The sequence below is a fragment of the Chrysochloris asiatica genome, unplaced genomic scaffold (assembly GCF_000296735.1).
Source record: "Chrysochloris asiatica unplaced genomic scaffold, ChrAsi1.0 scaffold00019, whole genome shotgun sequence".
In the NCBI taxonomy this organism is placed as follows: domain Eukaryota; kingdom Metazoa; phylum Chordata; class Mammalia; order Afrosoricida; family Chrysochloridae; genus Chrysochloris; species Chrysochloris asiatica.
The window spans coordinates 22,429,999-22,440,250 of NW_006408537.1; positions in this window are offsets into that span (position 1 = coordinate 22,429,999).

Consider the following 10,252-nt stretch of genomic DNA (forward strand, 5'->3'; position numbering starts at 1 on the left):
ATATATATATATATATTTATGGAATAGTCCTGGTGTGGCACTATAGGATAAACACTGGACAGAAAGCTTGGTTTGAGAGTAAAATTCAGCAGTTCAAATCCACAAGTCACTCTTTGAAAACCCTATACAGGGTTGCTGTGAGTGGGAACTGATTAGATGACACTTAATAACAACAACACATATGTAAATATAATCCAAGCAAAACTTAAAAGATAAAATTAGCCACTTATTTTATTGTGTTGTTTGATGGTGTTTTGCAGAAACAAAATCACCCTGTACTGGGTTTAACTATATAAAGATGCTTGATCATATCTGGCCTTCTAATTAATCTGGTTTAGAGTTATGATTTCAGTAACACAGATCGAGAAAACGTCTGTTCCTATAAGTATGTAGACTCATTGTGTAGTGCTGTAGGATCAGCACTAGACTGTGAACCACAAAGTCGGCAGTTCAAACCTACCATCTGCTCCTTGGAAAACCTATACAGGATCACTATGAGTCAGAACTGCCTAGATGTCACTTAACAACAACAACATAAGTATATGGTACAAATTTATATTAATCACTTTAAGTCTTTGTTTATGAATACTGATAATCAGATTTTAAGCTTAACAGCATCTCTTCTAGAGAACTATCCTTGAGTGTCCATTTAAAGTTGAGGCACTTGATGATTTTGTGATTTTTCTTTTTCACTTGGAGATGTATGGGTATCTGCATTAAATAAGTATATAATAAATCCAATTATTGCTAGAACTATGAATAGAAAATTTATTATTATGTATTTTCTGCTAATGAAATATTGCAAAATGATAGATGTTGTTGTAAAGTGCTATCGAGTCGGTTCCGACCCATAGCGACCCTGTATAGAGTTTCTGAGGAGCAGCTGGTGAGCTTGAACCACCGACCTTGTAGTTTACACAGCTTTGCAGTATGGCGCATTAACCCACAGCACCACACCAGGCACAAATGCAATTCATTTTTGCTTTATTTTGTTGGGGGTTTTTTGTTAGGACTTGGTTTCTTTTTAAGGGTAAGGACTGGGCTAGGCTTAAAGTGAAATTTGGTCTTGTTTTTAGGGTTACAGTTAGGTTTTAGCTTTTTATTTATTTTCTGGAAATCTGCTTGATTTTTCTTCATTTAGAGTTCTGTAGTTACATTATTATCTCTTTTTACATTGTAGCTTTAAAAAAAATTTTTGTAGTGCAACTGCATCTTTGGCTCTCTATTTTCAGTCTTGTAATTCTATTTTACTTTGAATACTTCTATCTATATATCCTGGAGAAGGATATCATGTTTGGTAAGGTGGAGGGTTAGAGAAAAAGAGGAAGACCCCCAGTGAGATGGTTTGGCAAAGTGGCAGCATCGGTGGACTCAAACATGGCAATGATAGTGAGGTTGGCCCAGGATCAGGCAGTATTTTCATTCTGCTGTGCATAAAGTCGCTATGAGTCAGTACTGTGCATAAAGTCGCTATGAGTCAGTACTGCTGTGCACCTAACAACAACATATCTGGGATAAGTCTAGGTGATAAATTTATTTATGATAGTCTAATGTTGTTGTCTGCTATTGTTGGATCTCTGTCCAAAGAACTCCCTTTAGTATTTTTTTTAAATGGTGGTCTGGGTTTTAAAAATTCTTTTAATTTTTGTTTATTTAAATATGACCTAATTGTGCTGATGTATTTGTTGGGCAATATTACATGATAGATGATTGTTGGTTGGCAACTTGTTTATCTTAGAGTTTTATATGTATGTTCTTGACTGCTTGGTTTCTCCTGAGAAATTAGTTCTCCTTTGTAGGCAACTTTTAGTTTCTCCTGAGCTGCATTCAGAATTCTTTCTTTGTCTTTTAAAAGTTTGATTATATCTTGGTGTTTTTCATTTGGGGTATACCCTGTTTGAAGTTTGTTCCATTTCTTGTATGGGTATCTTTCATTGTATTAGGAAAGTTTTCTTGGACAATATTCTCTGTTTTGTTTTGTTTTTGTTTCTTTTCCCCATGATTGTGCTGCACATAAAACTTAAGCCTTTATTCAGATGTTTTTGTTCTTTTTTTCTGATTGTTTCTCTAGCAGATGAATACTGAGAGATGTTTTTTTAAGACCAGTAATCCAGCCTTCCATGGATTCAATTCTACTTTTGTGCCCCTTCAATGAATTATTATCTATTCCTGAAGTCTTAGTGTTACTCTTCTGGCTTTTGAACTGCTGCTTTTGTATGGTTCCCATTGTTTTCATGTATTTAGTCCATTTGTTTCCTGAATTCTTCTATAATTTTGTCCATGTTTTCCTTGATTCCATCTACATTTTTATCAATCATTCTCTCAATCTGTTAAAGTTGCCTGAATAGCATTTTTAAAAAATTCCTTATAAGGTAGTTCTGATGCCATTTCTGGTGTTGTATTTTCTGATTCTTTATTTTGGTCACTTGCTTGAGGCACTCTGTCTTGTTTCTTTGTGTGAGCTGAAATTGTCTGTAATGTGATGATTAAACATAATTATATATAAGTATGTTCTTAGGCACTCATCGCCTGACTCCTGGTGGATGTGGTAGAAACTGAAAGAGTGAAATCAGTTTTCTGTTCACTGTTGGTGTAGCATAGTTCAGGATGGGTTTATTCATTTCCAAAAGCAGTGTCACCCCACCAGGCACTGGACCCCAGGCAGAGCAGAGGCCATGCAGGAAGGGGTTCCACTTGTTGATGAGTTAGCAAGGGTGGAGGCTGACCAAGCTCCCAGCTACCAGGATGGCCCGAGAAGGAAGAATTGCACCTCCTTGTCACAACTTCCTGCTGCATCCAGTGCCTGCAGGTCACTGTATCAGTTTTTAAGTGCCATGGAGTCAGTTCCTGCTCATAGAGACCCTGTATAGGGTTTTTGAGGAGCAGCTGGTGAGCTTGTACTGCTGACCTTGTGGCTTAAACCAACCTTATGGTTGAGTGCTTATCCTACAGGGCCATACCAGGCCTCCACTGTGTCGACAGTCAGTCAAAAAAGCTCAAGATGGCCATGTGCTCCATGCCAGCCCATAGTCTGCCAAAATGTCTTTACTCTCACTGCTCCTGTTCAGCTCCCTCTCCAGTTAGCCCTTACTCCACTTCTCTTTAGTATCCTCTGATACTCAGGGTACCAGGATCACCATCTATATCGATTACACTTGGTCTTCCACTTCTTCCTTGAAGAGGGTTGCAGGGTTGGTTCCGTGCATCTCCTACTTTGCCATCTTGCCTCACGATAAATTATTAACATCAGTTCTTTACAGTGTGAATACAGCAATGACTCGCCAAAGAGGTTCTTATGAATTTGGTGTGCCATGGGGTCATTCAATTCTATCATCACATTTTTCTCTTCAAATCAATGCATCATTTTTTATTAATTCAGTTTGATATGTACTCTGGCCTTCATTAGGTGCAAATGAAATAGGAAACATAAACTGCAAGCTAGTACTCAGCTTAAAGGGCTTTAAATGATCCAGATGATCCAGTTTGAATTTGTATTATTTCAGTAAGATTTTTTGTGAAAATGAAAAACATAATTAAAAAAAAATGATAGCGAACTCTCAGACCATAATTATTGATTATTATTTTACTTTACTAATAAGATAATTCAATTTTTTCTTAAAAATTTACTCGTAAAACTATGACTATTGGTTTAACCTATTGTATAGTTATCCTTAAATGTTTAATTGACCTTCAAAGCAATTATTTATATAGTTATGAATATGTGATATATACATAAAACCAGACAGTAGAAGAGGGCAATGTATATATTAAAAAATCATTAATACTTAAATCCAGATAAAATCATGTGGCTTAAAGCAAAAAGCTTGGAATTTGCAAGATATAAGCCTGAAAGCTTTTAGGTATCACCTTTTAATCGTATCTTGACACCTCTTAAGGAACAGTTATACTTACAACAGATGTGTGTGATTGGTATCTGAGCTATTATGTATTTCATACATTATAATAAATATTGACATTCTCTTTTATCTCCAAAGACCTTGTCTCCAAGTGTCCCTCATACCCAAAGGGCCTTTGAAGGTGAAGATGCCTATAACCCTTTGATTTAGAAAGTAGTAGCAGTTCAAACCTACCAGCTGCTCCTCAGAAACCCTATAAGAACTGACTTGATGGCACTTAACAACAAGAAGAACATATTAGTGGCCATGTTCTTCCTGATATGACCAGCTCGTTAACAAACTTGAGAGGCAGGAGTAGGGAACCTGAATCTTAGGGCAGTCAGTCTGGTAGGCAAGACAATAGGTAATTAGGTGAGTAGTCCCCAGAGCTTTACCCAACAATGAAACTGGGTATAAAATGAGTGTAAACTTAGAAAACTCTAAATTCAGAAAGAACATAAAGAGATGGGGGAGTTGTCAGAGCAGAAGAGGAAAGATCAATGTAAAGAAGGTGGTAGCTAGTACCTGACAATAGAAGTTGCAAGGCAGAAACAAGTAATCAAAAACCATGAAGAAGTAGAAAGAAGCACAATCTATGATGCATAAAGGAAATAAAAGTTAACCAGCAGTAGCAGGTAAGGTAAAGGAATAAAAAACTGATGCAGTGGCAGGATTATGATAAAGTTAATTGGATCCTGAATGATTTGTTACATTCCTAATGTCAATGAAATCCAGCCCTACTAAAGGAAGATTCTGGTTCTTTTAGTGGGACTTGGTTTAGGGGCATTTCTTGGTTTCCCAAGTGGCCTAGACACATATTAGAGTTTTCTGTTATTCTTATTTCCACATGCAGACTTTTAATAAACTCCATATGACTTAAAACATTCTGAGGGAAACTCAGTATTTACAACACAAAAGTCTAATTGATACAGTCTTTCTATAGTTGCACAACACTGTACTTATTAAGCAGCATATGCACTTACTATATTGTTTTAAAATGGTCTATGTAGTGATTTATTCCTCCATTTGAACCTCTAGGCCTCCAGCTATGTCTTTTATCTACTGTTATCCTCAGTGTTGGCACAAAGAAGGCTATGAATAAATTCACGCCCAATGAATGAATTAAATAGCCACTCTAAAAAACTACAAACACTAGTTTAGAATCACCTCTATGTATTATACAGGGAGCTCTGGTAGCATAGTGGTTACGAATCGGGCTGCAAACTGCAAGGTCAGCAGTTCGAAACTACCACCTGTTCCATGGAAGAAAGACGAGGCCTTCTGCTCCTGTAAAGATTTACAGCCTCAGAAACCCTGTACAGGCTCGCTATGGGTTGGAACCGACTCGACAGCACATAACAACAACAACAACAACAATGTATTATGCATTTAATTTATTCAAAATAAAGTACACACACACATTTGAATTAGAGATGTTGCTACTGCTTTTCACTATAGTGGTGGTGGTAGTGTGCTGTGGAGTAGCTTCTGACATAGTGAGTCTGCATAACATTCCCGAGGATGTGAATCTCTATAGGAGCAGAAAGCCTCATCTTTCTCCTATAAAATGGTTGGTAGTTTTGAACTGCTGACCTTGAGATTAGCAGCCTGACTCATATGCTACCAGAGCTCCTTGCAATAGGCAGGACAGAAAATCACAATGAAGCATATACTCATATCTGTTCTATATATTTTAAAAAATCATTGAATGGTCTCCTGCATTTATATAGTATAGGAAGAAAGAAAATAGACTCATTGATGGTAAGTATGAGAAACAACACAGTGCCTCTGTAGAATCTTTTGTAATTTTATCAAGGCTGTCTCTCCCTACAAGTCTTAGTATGCAAAAGCTTCTTACTAGGGAGGAGAATCCAGGACCTTCTGGGAGGAAAGTGAATCAATCCCCAAATCTTGTTCCCTAAGAAATTGGAAAAACCAGCTGTGTAGATTACAGTGGTTTCAATTAGGCTACAAGAGTCAAGGAAGATTAGGAAACTTCTGAAATGAAATTGTCTTGAGAAAAGTAGGTTTCTGAAATAACATTGATTAAGTTGGTTCCAGAATTTATGTAAGGATTTATGCTGACTTGGTTGGAGAGGTACCTCTTGGCATTTCCAGGGCAGTGGCTGGACTTTGGGGAATAAGAGTTGAGCATGGGAAAGTCAATTATTGAAAGTAATCACTTTGGCTTCCAATGTAAGGCATCATTGTAGCTTTGGGCATAGCTTTGATCCAAGAAGAACAGTTCTGCAGCAATGAACAAACTCTGGAACTACACTAAACCAGACTCTAATGAAACTACACTGGATCAGACGTTAATGGCAATATTGTATGGCAAGAATAAGCAATGAAGTTGTGTACTGCACTTGCTCTCTGGTCCTGGCTCTCACTGATCAGAAGCAGGATTAAATCTTTCACTTTGAGTTCTTCCCATAAACCACCTGAGGTAATCTCACAAAATGGTTCTCTACACACTTAACTCAGAAAACCCCACAAAATCATGCAAATCCAGAGGTTCAAATTTTCGTTTTATGAACACCCATGAGACTGCCCACACCATCAAGGGTATGCATGTCTAGAAAGCCACCAAGTATCTTAAAGATGTCACTTTGAGAAGCAATGTGTACCATTCCAATGTTACAATGATGGCATTGGTAGGCGTGCCAAGACCAAACACTGGGGAAGGACACAGGGTCGGTGGCCCAAAAAGAGCACTGAATTTTTGCTGCATATGTTTAAAAACGCAGAGAGCAATGCTGAACTTAAGAGTTTAGACATGGATTCTCTGGTCATTGAGCATATCCAGGTCAACAAAGCCCCCAAGATGCACCACCGAACTTACAGAGCTCATGGTCGGATCAACCCCTACATGAACTCCCCCTGCCGTATTGAGATGATCCTCACTAAAAAGGAACAAATTGTTCCTAAACCAGAAGAGGAGATTGCACAGAAGAAAAAGATATCTCAGAAGAAACTGAAGAAACAAAAACTTATGGCTCGGGAGTAAATTAAGCTTAAAATAAAATGTAAATAAAAGTTAAAAAAAAAAAAAAAACACCAAAATTTTCAGTATTACCTCTTGTTGTTGTGTGCATGGTGTCATCATGCTCCACAAAGTAAAGGGTCAGTGAAAAAGAGGAAGACCCTCAGTGACATGGATTGGCACAGTGTTTGCAACAATGGGTTCAACCATAACGATTGCTAGGATTGTGCAGTACTGGGCAGTGTTTCATTCTGTTGTACGTGGTGTCTCTATAAGTCAGAACCAGCTGGATGGCACCTAACAACAACATGGTTATTGGATAATTAGTGTATGGAATTGGCATGTAAGAGCCTCAAGAGGGGAGATTTAATTATTTATTTTAATAATTAAGGAAACACAACCTTAGTTTGATGGAGCATGTTCTATTGGATATGTTTCTTTGTACAATTTTTACCTCTTTATGGATTTTCTTAGTCTCTTCTTTCTCCCACTGTCTCTTCTTTTACTCTTTTCTTTCTGAGCCTTCTGATAGAAGAAAACGCTATCTCACTTGCCTGTAATATACTATCCAGCTTGTTACTCTCACACTGCCTGGGACTGGGCCAACCAGCAGTCTGCTGCCCATTTCCCATTGCTCCCTCCTGCTTCTTTCATATGCCCATCTGTTCTACTTGGCCTTTTCTGGGAGCACTTCAGCTGCCAGTTTTTATTCTCTGAGCCATATGCTATCTTCCAGACACACTTGACTTACCTCACTACTTTATCTAATGGCCAGAAAAAGTAACCTGGAAGCCTCCTCCAAATTCCAAGATACTGATACAGAGTGCCCCTATGCACAACAGAATGAAAAACTGTCAGGTCCTGTGTCTTCCTTACATGTGTTGTTATGTTTGAGCCATTGTTGCTACTACTGTGTCAATCCATCTTTTTGATCTTCCTCTTTTTCACTGACTCTTCATATCATAGATTCATTATTATTCTACACTTCAAAGTTGTGAATAACATCATTTTTGCTACAGAAAAAGCACATACTGTTTTGCTATTGACTTCTGACTATTGATGTTGATTTCACATGCACTTCCAAACATTTTTTCATTCATTTTTTTGGAGGCTGATTTGCACATTACTACTATAATCAGGACAGCTACATAATTTGTAGCACCAGGGCAAAACAAAATCCCTTGTTAAAAAAATGGGGGGGGGGGGGGAATGCCATTAGAGGTACTAAACTATAAACTTTTCCTTTCTTCCTGGATGTCCTCTGCTTATGCACACGATCCAAACACAAGTCCAAAGATAACATTATTAAGAATTAAAGACTGTGATTGGAGTTGTTGTTATTAAATACCATTGAATAGGTTCTGACTCATAACTACCCTGATTAGGGTTTCCGAAGAGCAGCGGGTGAATTTGAACCACTGACTTTGCAGCTCAAACCAGTGTATTAACCCCACAACAGTGATGTTGCTGTTGTCAAGTGCCATGAAGTCGATTCCGACCCATAGCGACCCTGTATATGGTTTCCAAGGAGCAGCTGGTGAGCTTGAACCACCAACCTGAAAGTTCAAATGGCTTTGCAGTCTGGCACATTAACCCACAGCACCACACCAGGACTCCATGATAGTACAGCACTACAGCAGTCGTGTGTCACTCCTGATCATAGGATCTGTTTGCATAGGTTACATGTTCAGGAAGCCGACCCTGACTGTACCCTTTAATAGCATGTTGTATGTTTACTTGTATACTTTGCACAAATAGTTACAAATTCCTTTACAGCAAAAATTTGAAAAAAACTGTAGTAAATTCACATAACATAAAACTCAATGTTTTAATCATTATAAGGCAGACAATTCAACGGTATTGATTAAACTTACAATGCTGTACAAACATAACCACTATTTAGTTTCAGGAAATTTTCATCCTCCAAAAAGGAAACACTGCACCCACTGAGCAATCACTTCCCCAACCCTCAAGTCATTGTCAAACACCCTTCTCCTATTTCTATGGATTGACTTTTTTGTATATTTCATTTTTTGTGTGTATTTCCTGGTGTGGCGCTGTAGGAGAAGCATTAAACCACAAGCTCCACTCGAACCTCAAAGTCCGCTGTTCAAATCAACCAGCCACTTCTTGGAAACTCTATACAGGGTCCCTAGAGGTGGAACTGACTCTAAAGCACTTAACAGGAACAACAACATATTTCATTAGGAGTCCTGGTGTGGCGCTGCAGGATAAGCACCGTACTGTTAACCTCAGTATCTGAGGCTCAAACTCACCAGTTGCTCCTCGGAAATCCTATGCACCATGGCACTTAAACAAGAAAAATGGTAATTCTGTTTAACTTTGAGTAGGGACCGCCTCCGTGGAACATCACCACCAAGGAGTTCTGGTAGCATAGTGGTTACGAATTGGGCTGCTGATCTCTAGGTCAGCAGTTCGAAACTACCAGCTGTTCTGCAGGAGAAAGATGAGGCTTTCTGCTCCCATAAAGATTTACAGCCTCGGAAATCCTGTACAGGCATGGCACATAACAGCAACAGCAACGCATCCTACTTAACACTTGCTATTTTCTGTTTGTTTATTTTATCTTTTATAATTATCCTAATTCATCCTGGTGTGGTGCTATAGGATAAGCACTCAACCATAAGGTCGATTTGAACCACAAAGTGGGTGGTTCGAATTCACCAGCAACTCCTCGGAAACCTTATTGTTGTTGTTGTTGTTAAATGCCATTGAGTCGGTTCCTACTGATAGCGACCCTGCATAGGGTTTCCAAGGAGCAGCCTGTGAGCTTGAACTGCCAACCTTGCAGTTCAAACCAACTTTGCAGACCAGCTCATTAACCCACAGTGCCACACCAGACTCCCAAAATCCTATACAGGGTGGCTATGAGTTGAAACAACTCAATGGCACATAACAAAAACAACAACAAATGTATGCAAAGTGGTATTTCATTGTGATTCTGATTTGCATTTCCCTAGTGAGTATCTTTCCATGTATTTATTAGCCACTTACATATTTTCCTTGGAGAAATGACAACAGTCAGGTGCCATCCAGTCAGAACTGACTCATAACAACCCCATGCACAGCAGAACGAAGCAATGTCTGATCCTGGGCCAACCTCACTACCGTTGCCACATTTGACGCCATCAATGATGCCACCTGGCCGATCCATCTCATTGGGGGTCTTCCTCTTTTTCTCTGACGCTCTATCTTACCAAGCATGATATCCTTCTCCAGCAACTGTTCCCTCCTGACAATATGTCCAAAGTATGAAGCTTAGCCATCTTGGCCTCCAAGGAGCACTCTGGCTGCACTTCTTCCAAAACAGATCTATTGGTTCTTTTGGCAGTCCATGGCACTTTTAGTATTC